This window comes from Miniopterus schreibersii, assembly GCF_964146895.1.
Source record: "Miniopterus schreibersii genome assembly, chromosome: 12".
In the NCBI taxonomy this organism is placed as follows: domain Eukaryota; kingdom Metazoa; phylum Chordata; class Mammalia; order Chiroptera; family Miniopteridae; genus Miniopterus; species Miniopterus schreibersii.
In genome coordinates, this window is record NC_138112.1 from 33018946 (window position 1) to 33046013 (window position 27068).

The window sequence follows — 27068 nt, forward strand, 5'->3', positions numbered from 1 at the left end:
AGTGAAACACCATAGTTGGAGACTAAGCTTAATTAAAGTGAGAAGAAATATTTCAGTGGCAAGAAAGAGTGGGAGCTTATTAAAAAAATTCTGCGTCTAAAGTGTTTTGAATCTAGGAGTCCTTAAAATGGGGATATGCTTATTAAAATGGTCTTTTGCTTTGATGACACAGTGGACCTTAAAATTACTTCTGGATTTAGAAAGAACCTATCACCTTATTTTTTAATCACTTGTGCTGCTGCAGCATTTAAAATATTGAGGAGAGATATTTCAGGCAGCCTTGGAAAAAAGCATATATTCCGGGGGTATAAAAGGAATCAGAGCAAGACAGAAAATTGTGTGGGTGAATTAGATGCCAACAGACATGTAATGTTTTTTATTTTATATTTGTTTGGATTCAGTAGATTTAATTGTTGGGAACCTTCTATGTCCTAGGTTTTGATTAGGTACTGAGGGAACAGAAATGAAACATTCTCTAACCAAAGGGACTTGTAGTCTGGCTGGAGATGTAACTCTCCTGTGGTAAATAAAGTGACAAGAGTTTTCAGGAGATGCTGTTTTCAGGGGATGCTGTGAAGGAGGAGGACCCACTCCTGCCTTTGGGCAGGACTGTATCAGAGATAGCAAGTTGGATGAGATATCACTTGAAGAGGGGTTAATGGAGTTAAGGCTGTTCCGGGCAGAGGTAACTGCATGAACAAAGGCCTGCAGGCTTAGAGTAATACCTGGGACTTAAAGTACTCAGCAAGTAGGAGATAAATTCCCAAGAATTTAAATTGGGATATTGTAACTGATAAAACGTTGGGTTGTTCCCTTTTTAGGCACTTTTAGTTTGTTAGGGTTAGTGACAATATGTCGGCATGGAATATTTTTAGAATCTTTTTATTTTAAAATTTTATTTTTCAATTATACTTAACATACGTTATATTAGTTTCAGGTGTACACTACCTAACCTTTTAAAAAAAAAATATATATATATATCTTTATTGATTTCAGAGAGGAAGGGAGAGGGAGAGAGAGATAGAAGCATCAGTGATGAGAGTCACTGACTGGCTGCCTCCTGCATGCCCACCACTGGGGATCGAGCCCGCAACCCGGGCGTGTGCCCTGACCAGGAATCGAGTCGTGATCTCCTGGATCCTAGGTCGATGCTCAACTGCTGAGCCACACCTGGCCTTTTTAAAAAAAATTGATTTGAGGGAGAGAGAGGAAGAGAGAGAGAGAGAGAAACATCAATTTGTTGTTCCACTTATTTATGCATTCATTGATTGCTTTTTCTATGTACCCTGACCAGGGATTGAACCCACAACCTTGATGTATCGGGATAATGGTCTAACTGACTGAGCTACCTGGCCAGGGCCAGAATATTTAAAAAAACCAATTTATATATGGGAATAAAAGGTATAAATAAGAGATAAATGAAGAGTTGTCATTTGTTTTTACTGTACAGGATTTTATGTACCCCATTTTATGAGTTTTCTTGGGAGCAAAGATGCTATTCTCTCAAGGAGATGAAAATTTAGATACTTGCGTCTCAAACTTCCCTGCTTCTAGGGCATAGACAATGACCTAGGTTTCACCAATACCATGTGTCTACACCACACTTGGATTTAGGACTTAATGACATGAGAGAGAAAAGTAATGGGGAACTAACAGTAGCAGCCCCTGCGGGGTTGAGTTCCCGGCACTGGGGCGATCTTGGTGCTAGTGGCTGTTGCACAGAGGATGAACTCTTGGCCTCCATGTGGCAGTAGTGTCTAATGGTCAGAAGCAATTGTAGTGGTGTCCTCATTGGACTAGTTCTTCAGTGTGGCTCTGTGCTTTGCTCTGGAAGTGTAGCTTTAAACCTGTTTCTCCAGCCTTCCTCTGACTTTTGTGAGCCACCCAATATTCTTTCAGCAAATTCATTTTGTGCTTAATCAGCTAGTGTTTGGTGCTTACATCCAAGAATCCTTTGACTCAGGGGTCAGCAAACTACAGCTCATGGGACAAATCTAGCCCATCAACTGTTTTTTGTAAATAAAGTTTTATTGGAATACTACCATACTTAGTAATTTACATATTTTCTATAGCTGCTTTTGTGCTACACAGGCAGAATTGAGTAGTTGAGACAGCAATGAAATGGCTTGCAAAGCCTAGAATATTTATTATCTTTCCTTTTGCAGAAAAAAGTTTTCCAGCCCCTGCTTTAACTGATAATAGCTCTCTTAACAAAATTGAAATGCTTTTTTCATCTGACAATGAGAGTTGATTAGTTCGAGTTTCACTTCCTTCCTTTTGATTTTGGTTTGGCTTCTAGGATGCTCAGAGCAAAATTTGATCATGAATTGCAGTAGTTATCTCTAGCGTGGGTTTTTGATACAGGCATACCTCATTTTATCGCACTTCATTTTATTGTGCTTCACAAATAATGCATTTTTTACAAATTGAAGGCAAGTCCCTCCATCAGTAAAAAGATTACAGCTCTTTTTATTGAGATCCTCGCTTTACTGTAGTGGTCTGGAACTGAACTTACAGTATCACCAAGGTGTATGCCTGTACTTGCTGTAATTTTCTTCTGCTTTATGACCTGTATCCTGTTGATGAATACCATTGTCCTAAGAGACACACACCCCCCTTTATATGTGTAAGCAACCTGAAAGCCATTTTTGAAGTAGACTGTGTTGTATTGTTATTCTGTATAAAAATAAGGACTTATTGCCTGGCCGGCGTGGCTCAGCGGTTGAGCATCGACCTAGGATCTGGGAGATTGCAGTTCGATTCCCGGTCAGGGCACATGCCCGGGTTGCGGGCTGGATCCCCAGCGGGGGCCGTGCAGGAGGCAGCGGATCAATGACTCCGTCATTGTTGATGTTTCTCTCTCTCCCTTCTTCTCTCTGAAATCAATAAAGATGTATTTTTTTAAAAAAAGGACTTATTAGGGAGAATGATTGGCTAGCTTCTTCGAGCATTCAGTCTTCCTTTCAGACCTGCTCTGTATTGTTTTAATTTGCTAGACTTTCTCTACTCTTATGCTGATAAGAGGAATTCACTTATGGTTAGGGACAAGTGGTTGATAAGGAATTAATGTTTCAGACTAGTACGAATCCTCTTCCTGATTCTCTAATATGCTTCTTGCTTGTAACGATTAGGAATGTCTTCACCTGTAGTAGAAAACCTAACAGTGACTTAAAATGTAGGGATTCGTTTTCTTCACTTAGCAAGAAGTCTGCAGAGAGGTGGCTGGTTGCTACCATGGGTTCAGTTGCTCACAGTACCATTTGGAACCCAGGCTCTTTCTGTTTTTCCACTCTCAGCCTCAGAGTGTTTGCTTTCAACACTTGTGCTTATGACCTCATGGTTACAAGACGGCTACTGCAGCTCCAGAAAGAATGTTTGAGCAAGAAGAAAGGGGGAAAGGCAGAACCAGTACTCCTCTGTCCTCTTATATAATTAAAGCAACTGTTTCCCCAGAATTCTTAAAGCTTCTTATGTGGTTTACTGACTAGAACTGTGTCACATGGGCACACCAAACTTAAAGGAAGGCTGGGAAAATAAATATTTTTTTGATCTTAAAAAATACTGTTTTATTGCCTTCCTGGACAAAATTAGGGTTTATCTAGCAAGGAGGAAAGGAAGAATAGATACTGGTTGGGAATTTGAAAATCATTTAACTTTATATGGTTTTAAAAAATGTGTTTGTACCCTGTATTCCATAAAAATGTGTAGTAGTGCCTGCCTTGTATTAATGTTGCCTTATTCTGGGCTGGGGATATGGTAATAAATGAGGAGATAGAGTACCTTTTCAGTCTAGAAGTGAAAAGGTATATATTTTAGTTTGCTTGGGCTGCCGTAACAAAATACCATAGAGATTGGGTGACTTCAGCAACAGAAATTTATTTCCTCATAGTTCTGGAGGCTGAGAAGTCCAACATCAAGGCTTTGGCAGGATTTGGTTTCTGATGAGAGGTATAAGATAATAGTGGCGCTATTATTCCTGGCTTGCCGACTGCTGCCTTTTCACTGGTCCTCACATAGCAGTGGGGGGGGGGGAGGGAAAGAGGAAAGAAGGGGAGAGGAGGGGAGGGGAGGGGGTTGGGTTTTCGCTTGAGTAACTGAAAGAGTGTAATTGCCGTTTCTTGAGAGGGGGACAACTGAAGAAGGAACAGATAGTGGATCTGTTTAGTTTGACCACCAGTGACACAGTTTTGTCTTCTATTGTCCTTCAAAATGCTTTTCTTCTTGAAAGAAACTAGGTCTCCTCACATGACACCTCACAACTAACACTGTGTCTGGCATGTACAACATATTCAGTAAATGGTGAATGAATGATGAGGTGGTTTACTATTTCCTTGATGACTAGATTATGGACTATTTCCTAAACAGAGCTCATGTTTTTTCTTCCTTTGGGCTTTTTGTGGTTCCCTTAAGGGAATTCTCTTACCCTTATCTGCACTCTCAATACCTCTATGAAAATTCTTCTTCTTCAATACCCAACCCACATGTTCTCTTCTCCACAAAACTTTCCCAGCTCTACATATGTAATTAACGTCTCCTTTCTCTACATTTTTAACTTGTTTGAACTTCAAGTACAATTTGATTTATGTTTGGTGGCTTTGTAACTGACTACCACTGATTAGATTTTACCTTTTCCCCCCCATTTCCACCTTTCCATTGCTTTTTCTTTTCTTGCAGTATGTTTGTAAGCTGACATTATTTATTTATTTTATACTCTTAAGTCATTTCATAGACTGCCTTTTTTTATGATTAACTTTTTAAAAAATTAAATTTGTTGTGACAACATTGGTTAATAACATTATAAATTTCAGTAGTACACCTTTATAATACAACATCTGTATACTCCATTGTGTGCTCACCACTCAAAGTCTAGTCTCCTCTGTCACCATATATTTGACCCTCTTGACCCTCTTTGTCATCTCCCAACCCTCACTCCCCTTTGGTAACCACCGTTCCACTTCCATTGTCTGTATAGATGAGTTTGTTTGTTCAGTTGTTTACTTCTTGTTTTATATCCCACATATGAGTGAAATCATACATTTCTTGTCCTTTTTGGTCTGACTTACTTCACTTAGCATGATATTCTCAAGATCTATTCACATTGTTGCAAATGGCAATATTTCATCTTTTTTATGGCTGAGTGGTATTCCATTGTATACATGTGCCGTATCTTCTTTATCCAGTCATCTGTTGAGGACACTTTGGTGATTTCCATGTCTTGGCTGTTGTGAATATCCTGCAGTGATTATTATTATGCAGGGACATATATCTTTATGAATAAATGTTTTTAAATATTTTGGGTAGATACCCAAGAGAGGGATTGTTGGGTCATCTGGTAGCTCTTCTCTTAAGTTTTTGAGGAACCTTCTTATTGTTTTTCCATAGTGGCTGTACCAATTTACATTCCCACCAGCAGTGAATGAGGGTTCCCTTTTCTCCGCATCCTTGCCAACACTTCATTTCTTGTCTTACATAGCTATTCTAACATGTGGGGTCCTACCTCTTTGAGGTTTTGATTTGCATTTCCCTTATAACTAGTGATATTGAGCATCTTTTTATATATCTGTTGGCCATCTTGTTTTCCTTGGAAAAGTGTCTATTCAGGTCCTCTGCCTTTTTCTTTTTTTTCAATTGGATTGTTTTTTCTTGTTGTTGAGTTGCATGTGTTCTTTATATATTTTGGATATTAGCCTCTTATAGGAGGTATAGTTTGAAAATATCTTCTCCCATTCAGTTGGTTGCCTTTTGTTTTGTTTATGGTTTCTTTTGCTGTGCAGAAGCTTTTTAGTTTGATGTAGTCCCATTCATTTGTTTTTGCTATTACTTACCTTGTCTTTGGGATCAAGCTCACGAAAACCCCTCTGAGACCAAAGCCCATAAGTTTAGTGCCTATGTTTTTTTCTCTGTGTTTTATTGTTTCAGGTCTTATATTCAAGTCATTTTGAATTAATTTTTGTGTGTGATGTCAGATAAGAGTCTAGTTTCATTCTTTGGCATGTGGTTTTCTGGTTTCCCCAACATCATTTATTGAAGAGAGGCTTTCCTTTCTCTATTGCATGTTTTTGGTTCCTTTGTCAAAAATTACTTGCCCATGTATTTCTGGGTTTATTTCTAGCTCATAGAGAGCCCTTAATTGGCAACTGGCCCTGCCATCTGGTTACAAGAAAGAATGGTATATTAGATGACTATTTTATAACCAAAATTATCATTGTTGACTGACTGCTTTTACATTTAACTGGTGATATTAGAAGATTGTAATTCTCAGTCAGTAAATGTATTGTTTTTAAAATTATTTGTGGTTGCAAAAGAATCCAATAAAAACAATCATTTTCAAATCTTATAAACAGTATAATCATGGTAGTCATCAATTAAATACACAAGCCATTTGGTTTGAAAGCTGTATTGCCTAAACAAAATTTGCTAATTATTACTGATCATTAGCCTTTATATAGTGTTACCAGGGGCTGCAAACTCATATACCTGCAGAATCCAGGTGAGTGAATTGAAAGGGCCTGGTCAGGCCTCAGATGGCTAACAGACAAAACACTGCTGATCAAGGTCCATGGATAAGTAACCTGTAAATTATTTACTTTGTAAATCAAAGGACTGCATCAATGCAAGGAGTTATTGCACCTAAAACAAGGTAACTGCTAACTTGTGTACACTTGGGCAAGTCATTTGATATCTGTAGGATTTAATTTCTTTCTTTCATCTGTAAAGTCCCTTCTACCTCATTTGATTCTGCTTTTTTGTTTCTTTAGCTAATAGTTTTCTCCCTTGATTATAAGCTATTAGCTCTCGGTGGTAAATAAAACTTTTGGCTTCTTACCAATATGCTTTAATTTCATTAGTCTTGTCTCTTATCATAGGGAGCTGAGCTTAGCCAAGCTTCCTATAGCAGCACCCACCATTGAAAGAGTCATTGTGTGAGCCAGGTAGTCTGGTTTTTGAGAACTGAAATCTAAAATAGAAGTTGCCTGAATTTGATCTTTCCTGCTGAAGACATTAGTGGTTCTTCCTTATACTGTATGACCCATGTTTTGTTGTTTCTTCTATCTTATTTATTTTGTTTATTCAGTTTTCTAGTGCAGTTTTTTTTTTTTTTAATAGTTTATATATGTCAGTCTCCCTTATTAGTGGTGATTCCTGGAGACATAGGTCATTTCTAGGTCATCTTTAATCTCTGAAACCTAGTATAGGCAAGGGCAAGTGGTAGATGTTTGGTAAGTATTTGAAGAGACGGCATACTTATTACATTTGCAGTCGACAAGTACTGGAAGGGAAAACTACTATGCTAGATGGCAGAGAAAGAGAGAGCTTGAAAAGATGGGTTGAGGCCAACAAGGTGAAATTTAAGGAGGATGACAATGAAGTTCTACATTTTAAGTCTCAAAGAAATGGCAACATATGGGCAGGCTAGAGAGATTTAGCATGGTGCTATTCTTATGAAAGTGGTGGTTTTGGCTGCCTAAGCTCAATGTCAGTCAAAGGCATTGCAATGGTTGTAAAGCTAATGCAGCTTCAGACTGGTTTATTGGAAGCACTAAGTACAGTTAAAGGAGGTGATAGTCCAGTTATGTTCTGTAGGGGACAGACTACGCTTAGAGTGTCCCCCGTAGGGTACCAGGCAGTAAGAGGTCATTATAAGAGGGTCATCTTCATCACTATAATCTTTCCTTCTTGAGTATCTGGGACCCAGAAGTTTTAAATTTTAATTATCTCCAACTTATCAACTTTTTCTTTTATGAATTGTGATTTTGGTGTTGTATTTAAAAAGTTATCGCCAAACCTAAGGCCATCTTAGTTTTCTCCTATGATACCTTCTAAACATTTTATAGTTTTGCATTTTACGTTTTGGTCTGTGATACATTTTGAGTTAATTTTTGTGAAAAGTGTAAAGTCTGTGTCCAGATTAACTATTGTTGCACGTGGGAATCTGTTTCTAGCACCATTTATTGAAAATACTATTCTTTCTCCATTGAATTTCCTTTGCTCCTTTGTCAAAGATCAGTTGACAGTATTTGTGTAGGTCTATTTCAGGCTCTCTCTTCTGTTCCATTGATCTATTTGTCTATTCTTTCACCAATACCACACTGTCTTGATCACTGTAGCTTTATAGTAAGTCTTGAAGTCAAGTAGTGTTAGTCCTCTGATATGTATCTATGTAGCTATAGTTATATCTATAAAGATATATTGCCTATGCCACATCCCAGACCAGTTGAGTCAAAATCTCTGGTAGGACTCCAGTATATATTTTTAAACCTTCCCAGGTAATTCTGATGCACAGGGAGAGTTGAAAACCACCATAACAAGACCATAAACTCCTTGAAGGAGTGGCTTGTATGAGAGACTTAGTTGTTGAATGAGCAAATAATTAAAAGAATGGGGTTTATTTATCCTAGAGAAGACAAAAAGTATGGGGACTTGATAGCTTACCATACACACATATCTGAAAGCCTTTATTTAATGTGACATGCCCTGAAGGATGTTTTCTGAGTGCTCCAGGAGGCAGAATTGGAAGCTTACAGAGGCACCCGGCTGAATGTTAGGAAGCACTGTCTTATAGTGCTAATTGCAAGTGAGCTCTCTGTTCCTGCATATGTTCCAGCAGGGCCTGGAAAGCCCTCTATAAGAGGATGCTACATGTGATGGGAAAATGGGTAAGATCAGATGCTATGATTATAGGTCATTAGTTTGAAAAACTAGGTCCAAGCCAGAGCACTGTTTCTGGCTCTCATTCACCTTGTATAAATTGAGATGAAGGACAGGGTGTGGGGTCAAAAAACATTCTAAACTACATTGAAGCTGAATTCTCATAGTGCATCAGACCCCCCAGTCTATTATTGACCAATTCTGTCTATAATGTGGGTGCCGTCAAGAAATTCCCTGTCTCCTTCACCAAATTTGGGACTTCTGGTAGTTGGGATAGCACAAGTACTCAGGGCCTGGGGAAGATGAGACTGAATAGAAGAGCTCTTTCTGTCCTCGTGGAGTTTTCCCTCTATACCCTTCTGCAATCAGATTAACTTGGGCACATTGAATGGAGATGTAGACATCTGTCAGGGAAAATGGATAAGTACCATAAAACTGAAATCAGGCATAATGCTGGTTACCAGTTCTTTGCCAGGCAGCAGGGAGAGGGATATAGCAATTGATATAAAATTGACTAATATGGCAGAGAGAAATAAAGCATAGGTGTAGGAGTCAGACCAGAGCTGGGACAACTTGGCCATTTACCAGCTGTGTAGTCTTGGGGAAGTCAGTGTCTTCCCTCACCCACCATTCTGTCTTTCAGCAAGTTCTGTTACTTCTTCCAAGCTGTATCCTTAGAATATAGTTGTTTCTTTTTACCTCATCTTTCAATATATTAGTCTAAATCGTTGCCATCTTCTCTTACCTGGAGTTCCGGAAGATTCTACTAACTTGTTTTCTTGTTTCCATCACCCGCCCCTCTATTCTTCATTATGTAGTGGTCTCATAAAAACGTACATAAGATCTTGTTGTTCTGCTTAAAACCTTCCAAAGCCTTCCCATTGCTAAAATTTAGGACAAAACCCCAAACTTCTAGTTATGATCTGGAAGAGACCCTGCATAATCTGACTCCTGCCGTATCGTATCTCTCAAGAGCAGGGTACAGAGGGGAAGCTGGTGACTGTTTCAATTATCAAGGGGCACAACTGGCACTTAGGGAGTCTGGGCCAGGGTTGGCAAATGTCCTGTGATGTCTCGTTTAGCTTAGGGCCCATTACAATGCCTGATTTATAATGGGCGCTTAAGAAGTACTTATTGTATGAAACCGCATTCCTCTGGACCTCAGTTTCCACACATGTGAACTGGTAGAGTGCCTGTTTCCTAAGATTGTGGTGAGACAGGCATAACATTTTATAAAGCACCCGGTACGCAATAACACTTACTAAAGGGTAACTGCTGCAGAGCTTTCTCTGCTTAGAACAGGTATAAGCATCCACCCATCATTTTCCCTAGGGCATTGGAATCAGAACCTGACACCTTTGTGGGGGATGGGAAGGGGGGGTGCATCTCTGTTTCTGAAGCCTAACCTGATGGAGCCTAGGTTTGACGTCAACTCAGTTGTCCTGGAGTCCAGACCCGGCTGCACACACTAAAGCACAGAGGTTCTCTTGCTTGACTCTGTGGTTCATCCAGGACTCTTAACAGGCCCTGGAAAGCTTGGTCTAAGTGAAAAATTACCTCCTGCGGGAGACTGGGTGGGGAATAGCCGAGAGGGTGGGAAGGTGGTAGTCTCCCCGCCCTCAGAGCTTCTCAGAAAGGAGAAGCGCGGCTTCCTCCCGCCTCCTCGCCTCCCTTCTTCCCCCGCCCCTCGCGCTTCGCCAACCCCGGGCGGAGCGGCGCCTGCGAGGGCGGGAGCGCGCTGCACCGGGAGCTCGGCGGCCGAGCTGCAGCTGGAGCCCCGCTCCCGCCGAGTGAGAGGCGCGGGTGGAGCCCGGGCTTTGCGTGGCCAGGCCCGGCGGGGCAGAGGTGCGGCTCTGCGACAAAAACAGCGGCCAGAGATGCCGGGGCCAGCTCTCCCCACCAGGTATTGCCGGCCCAGCTGGGCTATGCTGGAGAGGGGGTTGGTCTCCGCCGGCTTTCCGGCTGTGGTGATGCAGGGCCGGGTAGATTTAGGGTCACTTCCCTTAACAGATCCTAAATGAGAGGAGGCTGAGGGTGGAAGCCTCTGACGAGCCCACGCAGGGCTAGGCCAGCACCAGGATCCAAGCTCTGGCGAGGGAAGGGCATGAAAGGGAAGCTGGGTTTTGGGGAACTGCTCAGCCTCAGGAACCATGCTCCTTCACAAGCACCCTTCTGCTTGGTGGCTAGGGTGATACTTTCCTCTGCCTTCGCTTAGCTACTGGCCTGCTGGGATGGTGTTTTTTTTTTCTCTTGGGTGCTGGGGAGGGGCATTATAAGCACCACTTCAGTGGTGGAGTAAAGGGGGAGATAGGAAACTTGGGAGAGGGGGGCTGGTCCTGTTCAAGTAGCCTCTGTGGACCTCAGTTTTCTTATCTGTACAGTGAAGGGATCGACGTTCTGTTTGTAACTCTGGCTTTTCCAGGCTGTCAGTTTGCCTTTTGGAAAAGTGAGCTGGTTTAAAGTCCTTCCAGTGGGCTGCAAGATGTTCTCCTCAACCCTGTAGGAGGCAGGTGAACTTAGGGAGCAGACCTTGGTATCCTGTCTTCCAGCCAGCGTTCTGGACAGCACCGTGCTGGTCTGCTCAGGACCCAGTCATTGACTTTCTGGACAAGGCAGAGGTTGAGAATGCTGATTATTTTGGTGTTGGGTATAGGGAGGTGGGATTAGGAAGAAGCAGGTCAAGGTATGTTGATGGTTTTTCTCAAAACTGGCCAGTTTTTTGATACTTGGGTATAAAGCTGTTTTAAACTAGGCTATTTTCTCTGGAGCCCCTTCTTATTCTGCCAAGTTAATGACAGACTTTGGGTCTGTGTAATGTCTTAATCACTATAATCTTTCCTTCTTGATGATCTGGGACCAAGAAATACATGTCAGGCCTGATAATATCCTGCTTGATTGTTTTAGACCCCCTTCCTCTCTCTAGTTTTTCTATGACTCCGCCTCCTTGTCTTCTTCTCTCTACTTTCCTTTCTTTTTCCTACTCCTGATTATTTTTTCTGCCCTGCTCCCTCCCCCCTTTTCTCCCAGCCTCACTTTCTGCCTTCTTCCTGCTCCCCTTGTGATTCCCCTGTCTTATCCCTTCCCTTCCATAGCTAGTTTTCCCTCCCCTCTCTTGGGTCTTCTTCTGTTTGGTTAGGCTTTCTTTTCTTCCTCTTAGAAATTTTTGTTAAGCTTTCTTATTATTAGTGGGTTACTGGTTGTAGGGGCCTTTGCTCTGGTGTTTGTGAGGTCCAGGCACTCTGTTTCCTACCTAACTCCCTTGCTTTTGGCTTTCACTTACAAATCCTTTCTGCCCCAAGTGTCAGTCTCTCTCCTTACTGCCTCTGTGCCTTGCTTTGGGCCTGCCAATAGGCAATCTTTTTTCCTGGATTTGTCCCCCACCTCCTTCCTGCAGGGGGTGGGCAGCAGGCAGTAAGGAGTAAGGTGTGAGATGGGAGCTTGAAGACTAGAGTGGGAAGGGAGCAAGAGTGTCTAGTAGGGCTGGGCAGAATCTCACATTCTGGTGAAGTTGGCTGGGACAGGAACGAGACTCTTTGGCTGCTCTGAGGTGTTGCTGACCTGGAGGAAAAGAGGCAAACCTGTGTGAACCTAGGGAAGACAAGGGGTGGGGGATAGCAGGGATGAGGTGGAGGGAGAGAGGGAGGAATTCTGGGGGAGAACAGCGGTCTATTGAAGGAGGGGATGGCCGAGACAAGATAGGGGTTATTTGGGGATAGTGGTGGGAAAGAGGAACATATAGGTTAATTCTCTTTCCCTCTGAAGGCTGGCTTTTTGGACTGGTTTGTTTCTATGTATGTCCTCAAAGTAAAAGAGTGAGAGGATAAGACAGGATTGCAGTTTTCCTGACACTGTGTAATATATGTGTAATGTGTGTGTGTGTGTGTGTGTGTATGTATGTATAAATGCTTTGAATATGGCACCCATCCATCATCAGACAGTCTCTGAAACATCTATTCTATGTTGGTTATGGTGCCAGGTGCTGTGGATACAGAAATGGAAATTTGGCTGAGTTGCTGCTTTTCAGTACAGGTCAAGGAGCGTGGGTATCTGTAACTTCATGTGATAAATATATGTGATATAAGAGAAGCACAAGGGGCTGTGATAACACAGAGGGAACTTTTGATTCATCAAATCAGTGACAGAGCTGGGTCCTAACCTCAAGTCTTCTTCAAAGGTGATCCCTATGCTCTTACACTGTGTTCCCTTCCGGCCCTGTGTGTACATACAGTGTACATAGAGGGTGCTTACACTCTCTTTTCTGCCTACCTGTGGGGTTAGACTCTAGGTACTGCTGAGAAGGAAAAAGAACAGTTCTATATGGTAGGTCACTGTGCCATGGCCAAACAAATACTCATTACCTTGGAAGGGAAAAAGAGTTGGTCCCTGTTAACTTCTGGCTCTAGTCCATTTGAGTGACTTGGTGCTGAGCTCCCTCTATGAGTCATTACTCTCTTCCTCTCCTTCCAGCCTCCACCCCCTTCAATTTTCTGAAATTCAATTTCTGGCGGGGAGTGGAGTTTAGTGACCAGATGGAGCGAGGCTAGGCATTTTACTCCCGTCGGCCTCTGTAAGATAGGGATTTAACAGCTCATAGTATTGGTGAAGATCAAGTGAAATCATGAATATGTGAAAACTGCCTTGTAAACTGCAAAGTGCTGTGTACAGATGTTACTGTAATTGTTCCTGAATGCCTGTTGAGCCATGAAAGACGCTCAGATGCTGCAGCCTGAAAGAAGTACTCAGGGTTGCTCACTGACTACAGTTGAGCCTCAGTCCTTAATAGTAAAGGAAAGGGAGGGGGCTAGGAAGGGAGTGATTTGGAGGCTGCTAACTGAGCCCCACGCTGAAAACTGAGGTCAAGAGGTACAGTGATTTGTTTATGGTCAAACAAATAGTAGGCAGCAAGTATAAAAGATATTGTTTTTAGTGACACCTTGTGATATAGAAAAAAAAAAAAAAGGGAAGGGGGAGGAATTTAAAAGCAGACTGACCTCAATTCAAATTCTGGTTCTACCACTTACTAACTACCTAGTTTTTAATCTTCCTAAGCTTCATATATAAAATGGGAGATATTTATACCTACCTTGAAGAGCTACAATAAAGCTTCAAAACAATTCTATAAAAAAAGAAAAATATATATAGTAGGCACTTGATAGCTATACTTATTCTTATCTTGCAAAAATAAACTCTGAAGTCACCTACTTAAGAAAGTCTTCCCTCACTGCTGGGCTACTAAGGGCCCTTCTTTTGGATTCATGCAGCATTCCTATGCTTCCTCTTATCACTTAGAGTGGCACTTACCATGCTGTCCTATCATTGTGGTTTATGTATCTGCTTCTCCCATTAGTATGTGAATATTTTGAGAGCAGTCACAGGGTCTAGTAAATGTGGGTGTCTACTTGGTGTGTACTCTTGCTAAGCCCTGTTTAGTTGCTAGGTGTGCATTGGTAAACACAACAGACTTAGTTGCTCCTTTGGGAAGCTTATTATTTATTGAGGAAGATGTATAATAAGTAAGCAAATAGAATTAAAATTCATGATAGATCCTGTGAAAAGCAAGAATTCCATTTGTTCATGTTAGGTTTAAGGTACTTATGAGAAATACAGGTGGAGTTGTCTAACAGATTGTTTTGCATCTGAAAGAGAGCTTTTGGGCTAGAGAAACTTGGGCATCATCAACATACTGATGTTATGTAAAGCTATGGGAATGATTGAGGTCATTTGGGGGAGAGTGTAGAATGGAGATTCCTAGCCTTGGACATACAGAAGATAGCTAGTGAAGGAAGAGTCTGCAAAGGGAATAGGAGTAGACAGAAAGATAGAAGGACAGCCAGGTGAATGTGCATCCCCAGAAGCCAAGAAAGTAGAGCATTTGAAAGAGAAGGAAAATCAGTTATGTTGAATGTTGCTGACAGATTGAATAAGGTGAGGACAGAATAGTTGATTTGTTTTTATTTATTTTTAAAAATGTGTTTTTATTGATTTTTTTTTTTTTTAGAGTGAGAGGAAGGGGGCGGGTGAGAGAGAGAAACATTGATCAGCTGTCTCCTGCACACCCCCTACTAGAGATCAAGCCTGAAACCTGGGCATGTGCCCTGACAGGGAATTGAACCGGCAACCCTTTGGTGCATGGAATGACGCTCAGCCAGCTGAGCCCCACTGGCCAGTTGATTTGGCAACGTGGACATGATTGGTAATCTTGGCAAGACTACTTCTAGTGAAATAGGGTGTTAGTTGGCAAACAGAAGGGGAGGAAGTAGAGGTAGTGTAAGCAGACAGTTCTTTTGAGAAGCTTTGCTATAAAGGGGAACAAAGAAATAAATGGTGTTTGCAGGAGGATGTTGATGTCAGGGGAAAGGGGTATGTGTGTGTATGTTTGAATAGGAGACACTATAGGATATTTATACTCACCCAGTGTTCTCAGGTCAGGCCAAAATTTTAGAGATAAGCTTGAGTTTTCCTTTTTTTTGCACTGTACATCCAGTCTCTAAATAAGCCATTTGGCTCTACCTTCAAAATATATCTATCTTTGCAATGCTCCTTTCTGCCTGCTGCCATCCAGTCAAGCCACTGTCAGTTCCCACTTGGACTATTGTAGTAACTTCTTAATGGTCTCACTACTTTTCCTTTGCTCCCTCGAGATCACTGCTCAGAACTCTTCACTATTTTCCCACACTTGCTGCAGAATCCAAACTTATTGTGTCCTGTAAGACCCTGTGTAAATGAACCTCTGGCTGTTATCCCTAATCTCAGTCTCCTACCACATTGCTCCGTGTTCACTCAACTCTTGTCTTGCTGGTCTTTTTGCTGTTCTCCATGCCCAGAATTTTCTTATCTAGGACACTTGTACTTACTACTCCCTCTGCTTAAAATGCTTTCAGCTATGATTACTATGATTTGCTGTCTTATTTCATTCAGGTCTTAAGTGTTTCTTCCTTAGAGAAGCCTGTTCTGATCACCTTATTTTATGTACCACCTCCATCCCTGTCTCCCCTCCCTCCTTTCACATGTACTACTCTTTAATTTTTATTATGGACTTGAAATGTATGTTTATTTGCTTATTTCTTTGTTTGCCTCTCAACTAGTTCATGCACTCCATGAACACAGAGACTTTGTCTTATTCAGCTGAATTAGTATTGATACATTGTAGATGCTCAACTAATACTTGTTGAATGACTGAATATATGAGATATATATTCAACCACCATTATATTTTCTATCTCTATGATTTTGACTACTCTGAGTACCTCATGTAAGGGGAATCTCACACACACACACACACACACACACACACGCTATGAATTAATGGAGCTGAAAGAGGATATCATTCCAGGTGACAGAGTGCAAGTGAAGAAGTAGAGAGAATGGCTTTTGATGGGACACCTTCTTTGATGTAACTGGGTGGTGCAGGTGCAGGGAGGCATCTAGATTTGGGGGTGGGAAGATGGAGTTCTCTTGCAAAGATTTCTGTTTTCTCAATGAAGGTAATCTCATTAGCTAAAGGGTGAGTGGGAAGTCCAGTTGAATGCCCATTTGAGGTAAGATAATCATAGGTAGAGAGGTATCATAATTTTCATGTGATAGCAGTCAAACAGGTAATGTTCTCTAGGACATTCAACTGCTTCAGTATAGAGACAGTTGGGAGAGAGTTGAGTTCAACTATCCCAGAGCTGGGATTTTGCCAATTGAATGTTGGAAAGGGAGAGAAGGCAAGGGGGGATGATTAAAATTAAAAAAAAATCAGATTTGGTTAGATTCATTGATCAGATTTGTTTTAAGTATCCTACAGATTTTACTGAGAGTCACTTATCCATTGTCCATAGTTAATATCTTAAGTTTAAGTTCACTGGTCCCTACCCCAGCGTTAACAGGCTTTTGTGATATGACTGTTGAGACCATTGTGAACTTTTGGCACATTGTAGTGTATCTATTATATAGTTATTTCTAATTGCCCTTACTGTTTTCCTTTTTTTTTATTGTGGTAAAATGCATATAACATAAAATTTATCATCTTAAGTATTTTTAACTGTACAGTACAGTGGTATTAAATACATGCATATTGTGCAACTATTACCACCATCTATCCCCATAACCCTTCATGTTGTAAAACTGGAACTCTATACCTATTAAACAATAACAATGTCATCTTACATTCCACCATTATATTTTCTGTCTCTGTGATTTTGACTACTCTGAGTACTTCGTATAAGTGGAATCATACAGCGTTTGTTTTTTTGTGATCGGCCTATTTCACTTAGCATAATGCCTTCAAGGTTTATCCATGTCATTGCATATTGCAGAATTTCCTTTCTCTTCTGAGTAATACTGCACTGTATGTATATACCACAGTTTGCTTGTTCATGCATGTGTCAGTGGCTTGCATCAACATTTTAGCTGTTGTGAATAATGGTGCTATGAACATGGGTATACAAACATCTCTTGAAGATCCTGCTTTCAGTTCTTTCGGGTATATACCCAGAAGTGGAATTGCTGGATCATACGGTAATTCTATTTTTAATTTTTAAAGGAAGTGCTTTACTGTTTTCCACAGTGGCTTTGCCATCTTACATTCCCACCAACAGTGCACAAGGGTTCCAGTTTCTCCACATCCTCACCAACACTTGTGGGTTTTTTGTTTGTTTGTTTTATAGTAGCCATCCTGATGGGTGCAAGGTGGTATCTCATTATGGTTTTGACTTGTAGTTCGCTAATGATTAGTCATGTTGAGCATCTTTACATTTGCTTATTGGCCATTTGTATATCTTCTTTGGAGAAATGTCTATTCAAGTCCATTGCCTGTTTTTGAATCGGGTTCTTTTGTTTTTCGTTGTTGTGCCTCTTGAGTTTTAGAAGATTGATGTGTTTAAAAAAAATTATTTATTGATTTGAGAGGGAGGGAGAGCGAGAGGGAGAGAGAGAAAAGAAACATTGATTTGTTGTTTCACTTAGTTACGCATTAATTGGTTGATTCTTGTATGTGCCCTGACTGGGGATTGAACCCAGAATGCTTGGCATATCGGGATGATGGTCTAACCAACTGAACTACCCAGCCAGGGCTGAGGATTGGTGGTTTTTGATTTTTGAGTGATTTTGATGGATTATGGTTCTGGAAAAAGAGACGTGAAGGCAGTGGGGACTAATGGATAGTGGATTAGAGCTCAAAATGAAGTCTAGGAATTGTGGTGGAAATTCTTGAGTAAGTGAGCTGCATGAATAGGAGGTTGTATTTGGAATATATTTGATTCGTTCCAGATATTGGAGTTGATGCACATTTTGGTAGTAAGGTCCAGGGTATGATCATGGGAGTATTGGCTGACTTGGACTGGAGGTCAGCAAATGAAGTGGCCAGAGTGTTGGAAGGTCATTAATGTGGCTGTGGATGTCACCTAGAATGATAACTGGTGTGGCACAGAAGAAGTCTGATCTAGGAACTAAAGCCTTTGAATGGGGTGACCAGGAAGTGAGTGTTAGGCAGCAAGGAAGTGTGATAGCGGCCAGTGGAGGCTACCAAAAGGAATAGAGGTTTTTTACAAGAGGAAGAGAAAGAAATAGTTTTATGAAATGGTACTGAAAATTAAGGACAGCACTGATAGGTTGGGTGAGAGAGAGAACACAGGTTCCACTGGAGAGGGCTGCTAGAGAGGACTCTTCTTCAGGTGATAGCCAGGTTTCTTTTAAGGCGAGCTAGCAAGGGGAGTTAGCCCATGACAGATGGAAAGTCCAAAGGAAAGTAGTGAAAGGGCTCCAGAGTTGGGGTGAGGAATTTGGTCAGATTAGAGGACGTACAGAAAAGGTTGGGGATGAGAGTTTGGGTGATCAAGGGTGACTGAAGTAAGTGGACACTGGACGCTTGATTGGCTTAATCTGGATGTCTTTTAGAGGCAAGAGGGCAGTCCATTTTCATGCTGTGGTTCTTAATACTTCGAAGAGAAAATGTTCCTTTGAGGCAGCATGTGGCAGTGTGGGGAATCACAGGATATGTTTAGGCAGAGATTGCCTGGAAGGTCATCAATCTAGGAGACAGTGAAATATACTCCAGTGTTTCTTGGAAGGTCGAATCAGACGGCCAGTTGGTTCCTTGCAGCTCTCAGGTTGTATGGGCTTCAGGTGTTTTAGTGATGATTTTCTCAGTTCAGGCCATTCATTGGGAGGTCTAGAGGTTAGACGCTTACTGTTGGTAATAGTTCAACTGGGGCTGCAGGTCGGGAGTTTCCCAAGATGGTAGGGAGAGGATTATAAGACCTTTGGGACTGATTTCTCCGGTAACTCTAGTGACTGTTTGCAGGAGTGGTAGGCACGAGGAAGATGTGCGGGTGTGATTGGTCGGGGGAGGAAAGGGTGAAGGTACAGTGCCAGCCTAAGAGAACTTAAGTCTGACACCAAGTCTCTCTGCCTTTTCCATTTCACTTCGCTGCCCCTCATACCTCTCTGGTTGCAGGAAGCCTCTCAGGTACAGTCCTTTGTTCATTCTGTCCCAAATAATAATTAGTGTAGAAAGAATGTTTCTAAGAGAATCAGAATTATCAGGGGTGAGTCATATCCTTCTCGTTTCATTGAATGATCTTAGATAAATTGCATACCCTTACGGATTTCAGGTTCCTAACTATAAAATAAAGGTTTGGAACCGACTGATTTTTCAAGATCCTTCGAGTTCCTGTTGTTTTTTTTTTTTCTTTCTTCTTTTTCTTTTTCCCCCTTTCCCTCTAAACCAGGTTGCCTTAGTCAGTGAACCTTTACTACCTGTTACCAGGTCTGTGCTGGGTGGGACCCTGGAACATAGAGGTTAATCAGGTTCAGTTTTATCCCTTAAGTTGTTCATGGCCTGGCGAGGGTGATATGATGAAATAGGGAAACTGCTTAGAAGTATGTATAAAATGCTGTTAAATTGGGGGGAAGGTAGATGTGTAGGGGGTGTTCTGTGAAGGTTTTCATGGGGGAAGTGAGTCAAGCTGGGTCTTGAAGAGTGAGTAGGACTTTGCTTGGCAGGCAGTCTGGGACATTTTCAGCAGAGAGAACAGTGTGGGCAAGAGCAGGAGCATGAAGGCATATTGAGCTGAAACGACTAGTTTAGGGAACGGCAGAGAAAAACTGGAAAGGTGAGTGGGGGATGCAGACATATGTTTATTGGATATTTATTTCGTGCCAGGTAGCATGCTAGATGCTTTTACATATGCTCTTTAATTCTCGTAACTCTGTAAGTAGATAGCCTTATTTGTATTTTTCTAAGAGGAAGCTGAGTGTTAGAAATTAAAGTAGCTTTCCTAACTGCCCAGGAACAGCCTCCAGTTTTCCTCCCCACTACCTCAGCAGTTGCTTTCTTGTTGCTAAACCAGAGCAAGTGGCTGGAGGCTGCATAGCGGGAGTGTCTTTGACATGTCAGAAGGACATCTCTCAGCAAATTCAAGACTGCAGCATTTTAGGCCTCTGCCAAAGAAAACCTCCTGGCACAATTTAATTAAAGATCAGATTCTCATAACTAGGTGTCAAGGGCATGTAGTACTCCCCAGTCCTGGGGGGAGTGTAGGTCAGGCCAGTCTCAGCTGCTCTGAGTTGTTGGAATGGAGAAATGTGATTAATACATGGAATGGTTTTTCTTTCTTCCCCTTCCTTTCCTTCTTTCATTTCAAGCAATGGTCTGAGGGGTTATTAGAGGTTATCTGGTCCATTCCTTTGCCTCTAGAGTGAACAGTGAGACATGATGCGGTGGAAAGAGAGGAGGTCTTGATTATAGACTTCATTTCAGGTCCCTGCCTCTGCTGCTATGTGACTGTGGCAACATCTCTGAGATTTTGTTTCTTCTGACTCGCTCACTGTTTTATCCCCAGCATATAGCACAGCCTGAAAAACAGTAGGTGATAAATAAATATTTGCATGAATGAATGAGAAAATCGATACCAATTGAATAGATTTCCAAGTTTTCTGTGTAAGCTCCCACATGTGATATAATGTTAGTGGTTATTCAAATACCAGCCCCAAATGATGGCTGAAATTCTATTCGTAAAGATAGTTTGTCTAGAAGGTTCTCTGGGGAAACTGTTTTTTAGAATTTTAGCAAGTCTCTTAAGCAGTTTGGAGGACTCTCCTGAACTCCCCAGTTCTCATTGTGTGAGCTCTAGGCGTCACAGACTATTCACTGCAGATGGACAGCAGCTGGTCCCTCCTTCAGGCAACACCTCTTTTCTCATTGTCATCTCTCTCTAGCCTTTAAAAAAATCAACAGTGTCATCTTTTATTTTTAACACGAGATATTCATTGCTCAGATCTAGATAGGCTAAGAAGGGACCCTTTTTCTGACTAAAAGCGCTGTGTGTGTACTGCATAAAAAAACCACCTCTCTGATCCCTGCTTCCTACCGTTCATCTTCATGCTGCATTTTACCACTGGACTCTCACGCTTGTGTTATTCCTATGGTCTGGGGAGCATTTGCCATCATCGCTCTCCATCAAAATCATTTATTTATTTATTGTCTGTTTTCTTTGGTCCAGGTCCTATACCAATGCCTAGGCCTATCCCAGACCAGTTACATCAGAGCTCAAGCCACAACTTTTTATTGGGAAAGTTTTCAGATGTACAGCAAAGTTTAAAGAATTTTATAGTGAATAGCTGTGTAACCACCACCTAGATTCTTCTACCGTAAGCATTTTCATATACTTGCTTTATCACATCCATTATATATTATATATTGACATGTATATTATATCACATCCCTATGTTCATCCATTAATCTTATTTTTAAAAAAATACATTTCCAAGTAAATTGCAGATGTTAGTATACTTCCCCCTAAGTACTTCAGCTGGTATTTTAAGAAGCTCATAGGCGATTCTAATAGTTGAGACTCAAAGACCACTAGTCTGACCTATTTATCCTTTAAGCTCCTACTCCTTTTTTTTTTTTTTAAAGTATATCTTTATTGATTTCAGAAAGAGGAAAGGAGAGAGACGGAAACATCAATGATGAGAGAGAGTCATTGATTGAGCCCACAACCCGGGCATGTGCCCTGACCGGGAGTCAAACCCCAATCGCCTGGATCCCAGGTTGATGCTCAACCACTGAGCCACACCCAGCCGGGCTAAGCTCCTACTCTTAATATCACCTCTTCTTATGAAGCCTCATTGATCACCTTAATTCAGTGTAGTTTTTCCTTTCTGTGCCTTCTGACATTTCATTGCTTATACTGCTCTATGGCACTATTCACAGATGGCCTGGCCCTGTGGTTTTCTAGGTCCTGTCTATCCTGCTTTTTAGACTGTGAGAACCTCTAGAGTTGAGATCGTATCTTATTCATTTGTTTATCTCCAGATCCCCGGTTTCTAGCATAGCACCTTACATGTAAGTACTTAGTAAACATTTATTGATTTGAATTGTACTTGAATGAAGAACCTGCAGCTACAGAAGAAGGCATGTATAACTTTCACATGGCTGATCTGAGGACCAACAATTTGTATATCTTCTCTGGTGCTTAGCTCATGAAAGAAATTTGGTAAATATCAATCAAGTCCAGCCCCAATATGTTTAAATATTTCTTTATTTGCTATTGGCCAGATTTGACCGACCTAAATATAAATCAGAAGTAGCAGAATTCAGGTCAGAAAAGGGACAAAGGGGCTAGAATTACCTCAAATATAGTTGGAAAAACCTTTGGCAGAGAGTCTGAAGACATGGGTTCTAATTCCCACCTTTAAATTGCTGTGTGATCTTAGGTAATTTTCTTCTGTTTTTTAAAATTTATTATTTTACCTCAGTATTCCTACTTGTTATATGAGGGGGTCAGATTAGATGGCCTCTGAGGTTGCTTCGGGCTTTAATGTTGTGTGTATCTTAAAATCTTTGATTATCTTGGCTCTGTTTTGTATTAGTGGCTGTGGAATCCCGATGTGGAAAGTAAAGTGGAAAGTAGTTGTTGGTGAGCACACTCCTTCCCCGAATCCCTGTCTAGTTTCATTTAGTATGTGAAATACCTTACACATAGTGGCTACTTAAAAAGGATTTCCCTCCCTTCTTTCTACTCTAGCACTTCATACTTTTTACAGCAAAAGAGACACAAATTCTTCCCTTCATTGGTTGCTTCTTGACTAGTATCTGTCTAGTGGGAAACAACATTATATAGTTGGTAAATAACAGAGCCAGGGATTAAACTCACGTCTACAGATTTTTAACTCCAGTCATCTTTTTGCTGTATCTCCCTACCAATGGCCCTTTTGAAGCCTCACAGTGACCCTGCCTTTATTATAGAGCCATTCAGTTGATTCATAGTTAAGTAGTTGCTCATAAGTTATTAGTCTCCCTGAGCCTTTGGCGCATTGGTAAAACCTGGTCAGTCTGTCTTTCTGTCTGTCATATTAGTTTGTCATCTAGGATGGACAGAGGGATACCATCTGAACTGACATCCTCTCCTCCTGCATGTTGGCCTCAGGCGTAGCTTTATACTGCAGCGTGTCAGAAGGCAGAATGAACAGTGACGGGATCTATGAAGTGTAAAGGCAGTGAAACTTCTGGAGAAACCATAGGAAACGATTGGTTGGAGGGCTACGGGGAAACTGGAAAAGTAGTATAGAAACATTAAGTCCAAGTAAATTCAGAGGGAAGGATTGAGAAGCCACAACATTGTGTACTGTGAGTGTAGTTGAAAGTACTGGCCATGTTTAGCAATGAGAAAGTAGATGGATGGGGCGGTGTCTTTTTTTCTTTCATTTTATTAAAAAAATTTTTTAATTAAAAATATTTTCTATTACAGTTGACATACAATATATTTTTTAAATGTTTTTATTGATTTTAGAGAGAGAGGAAGGGAGAGGGATCGAGAGATAAAAACATCGATGAGAGAAACATCGATCAGCTGCCTCCTGCATGCCCCCTACTGGGGATCGAGCCTGCAACCCCCCATTGTGTCCTGACCAGAATCCATCTGGTGACCTCTTGGTTCATGGATCGACGCTCAACCGCTGAGCTACACCAGCCAGGCAACATACAATATTATATTAGTTTCAGATAACACAACACAGTGATTACACATTTATATAACTTACAAGGTGATTAGCCTGATAACAGCCTGATAAATTTAGTACCCATCTCATACCATACAGAGTTACTATAGTATTTTTGACTATATTCCCTATGCTGTACTTTACATTCCTGTGAGTGTTTTAAAAACTGGCAATTTGTATATCTTAATCCCTTTGATTTTGGGGGGTCTTGAAAGATGATTTCAGGTGTCTAAGTTTTGTCTGGGGAAGAAGCAATACTCTTTTCTGAATGGCCTTAAGAAATAGGATTTAGAACTAATAGATGGAAGTAGTGTTTGTTTATTTGTTCACTTGCTCTTTTATTTGTTCATTTGTTTGTTTATTTGTTCAACAAATCTTCATTGATTACCTGTTCTTTACCAGGCCTGGTATTGGGAATTGAGAAGTAAGTAAGACTTGTTGTTTCTAAGGAGTTAATAGTCTTCGTCTGGCAGGGGAAGGGAGTAAAAGGGGAGGCAAATGTGTAAACAAGCAATTGCAATGCAGTGTGAGGTAGGTAGAACTTAATATAAGTGAGACCTCTCTAAATGAAGTGACCAGAGATAGAATAGGCTGATTTTTGAGACTGTAGATCTTTTGCCGCTGGAGTTTTTCAAGTACAGGCTGGATGATCTCAGCTGGAGTATGGTGCAGAGGATTCGAACATTGTATTCCACCAGCATATTTTATGTTTTAAGTAACTTGGGATCTTTTTGAAAGTGGAGTTCCACCACCAAGAATTCTCCAAGCTTGGTGAAAGAACTGAGAAATGAAGGAAAGCTTTATCAGAAAGGTTGATGAAGCCTTTTTTGGCATAATCCTGGGCTGCGGTCATGAGAGGGAGTTACAATCAATGAAGTTGTTGGCTGAGAGGCAAGGAAGGGCCTGCTTAGGGTATCAGGTGTCTGCAGGGAGTATAATTTTGGAACTGGCAGCTTGGAGAGGGAAAGTATACTTGAGAACTGAGCCAGTAGAAATTCTCTTTGGGGAACTGAGGGACTTGAGTTGGGGCTGGTAGGAAAAGCAAAAGCAAATCTGCAAAGTGAAACTGGAAGAAATTAATTAAAAAAATCACACTACCCAGAGAGTTAATCTAGACGAACAAGATTGTCCTTGCTTACTTGATTTCTTTTGTTCAAAAAGAGAAATAAGGAGCTGTTGGTTTGCCAAAGAAGGTCAGGATGAATTATACAAAAAGATGACATTTGAATTTTACCTTGAAAGATGAATAAGATTTTTATCACTCAGAGGTAGGAGAAGTCATTGACTAGATTATTTAAAATATTTATCGAATCTACTGTAAGTCAGATACTGTACTGTAGGTACTTTTGGATCGCAAAAGTGATGAAATCGAGCCCAACCTTTGGGGAACATTCTGGCTCCTGGTGAAGACAATTATAACATAGTAAAAATAAATGTAATCATCTAGAAATGTACCCACTGTCATGGGTCTGGAGGGGATACCTAACTTCTTAGAAGTGAGAACATTTCCAAAGGGCATGTGGAGAAACCGTTGTGGGAGGAGAAAATGAATGCAGGGGATCATTTAGTTCTGCATTTATTAGAAAATGTTAAAAAGACTCTTACAGATTTTGTTTATAGCAGTTAAGCTATTGATATCTAAAGCAGTAGTATTCAAATCTGGCAGGCATTAAGATCACTAATTTTTTAAATTACAAATTTTTGGTTTTAGCCCAGACATACTAAACAAAAATTTATGGAGGTCAAACCAGGGCATCTGCATTTTCTAAAAAGCTCTGGGCAATTATTATGCTGCTTTTATTATTTTATCTTTTATTTATTTATTTTTTAAAAATATATCTTTATTGATTTCAGAGAGAAGAAGGGAGAGGGAGAGAGAGAGAGAAACACCAATAATGAGAGAGTTGTCATTGACTGGCTGCCTCCGGCACGCCCCCAACTGAAGATCGAGCCCACAAGCCGGGCATGTGCCCTGACCAGGAATCGAACCTCATTCTCCTGGATCCTAGGTTGATGCTCAACCACTGAGCCATGTCTGGCCGGGCCACTTTTATTTTTTTAAAATTAGAGACATTAGCCTTTAAAATATCGATGTGTTTTATTCTAAGGACCTTACATTCTAAGTAGTCATAGTTAAAAATATAAATTCCACTGTAGCATGGAAAAATTTGAAACTTCATTAATTCTGGAAACATTTGTGCCTATCCATTGACACTTATTTGAGGTAATAGCATCTATCTTCATTAAAAACTATTGCTACTATGTTACAGGGATTTTTTTCCCCTTTCTTTTTTAAAAAAGATTTTATTTCTTCTATTTTCCAAAAGCATTGGAGATAGCCAATAAATCCAGTATCATATAGGATAGGATGGTTACTGCATTGACTATCGTATATTTAGAACAAGGTCAAATTTAGAGGAAGGCAATAGTGCAGAGGTGATATAGGCCAGGTGTCAGCAAACTTTTTCTGTAAAGAACTAGATAGTAAGTATTTTTAGGCTTGTGGACATATAGTTTCTCTTGCAACCACTCAGCCCTGCCATTGGAATGTGAAAGAAGCCATAGACAATTTGTAAATGAATGGATGTTAACTATGTTTCAGTAAAACTATTTACAAAACCTCTTCCTGATCCCCCAATGCTGCTGCTTCTGGTCAATGATTTCTCTTACCTCTGAATGATGAAAATCTTATTCGTCTTTCGAGGTCAAATTCAAACTTCATTTTTTTGTATAATTCACCCTGACCTTCCTCTGGCAAACCAACAGCTCCTTCTCTTTTTGAACAAAAGAAATAAAGTAAGCAAGGACGCTCTTGTTTGTCTAGATTAACTCTCTGAATAGTGTGATTTTTTAATTATTATTAATTTCTTCCAGTTTCACTTTGCAGATTTGCTTTTGCTTTCCCTACCAGCCCCAACTCAAGTTCTTCAACTCCCCCAAAGAGAACTTATGCTGTTTACAGACCCTTGATAGAGTGATTCAGTCCATTCCAGAGAGGGAATGTGATTTTCCTTAGGTTACAGAATTAGAGATAGGCAGAGAATTCACTATGAGGAATGCTGTTAGCAGTTTTATTTAATCGTCATGTGAATGATAAATGGCACACAATAATTAAAGAATTTTTCTAAAGTTAGTAAGTGGCACTGGGATTCATACTTAATTTAGCTGGGCCAAATTTCTATCTTTTAAACTACATCATCATGGTTTTCTGTGCTCTCCAGTGCCTTAGATAGGAGAATGCAGAGAAAAGCAAGAACCTTGTGCATTTTCAGCAGTGCTTGGCACAGAGTAGGCGTTATATCTTTGAGTATTGTTGACTAAATTTGATAGTGTAGTCATGGTATGCAGTGGAAGGGCTTGTACTGGGCCCTGGAGGAGGGATTGTATAATTTGGATTCTTTTAAACTTTTCAACACATACTCCCTTTTGCTCAA

General features: G+C 40.7%; 1 protein-coding gene across 4 annotated transcripts in view; it reads left to right on the forward strand.

Moving 5' to 3' along the window:
* PAK1 (p21 (RAC1) activated kinase 1) overlaps positions 1-27068 on the forward strand; it is a 118808-nt gene that overhangs the window by 40649 nt on the left and 51091 nt on the right. Inside the window, exon 1 of one of the 4 annotated variants that reach the window (XM_081154770.1) lies at positions 10217-10552. The exons of 2 other annotated variants lie outside the window; for them this stretch is intronic. The gene's annotated coding sequence lies outside the window, so the exon portion shown is untranslated. Of the gene's footprint in view, positions 1-10216; positions 10553-27068 lie in introns of those variants that run through there. One more of the 4 variants, XM_081154773.1, reaches the window with a different exon arrangement.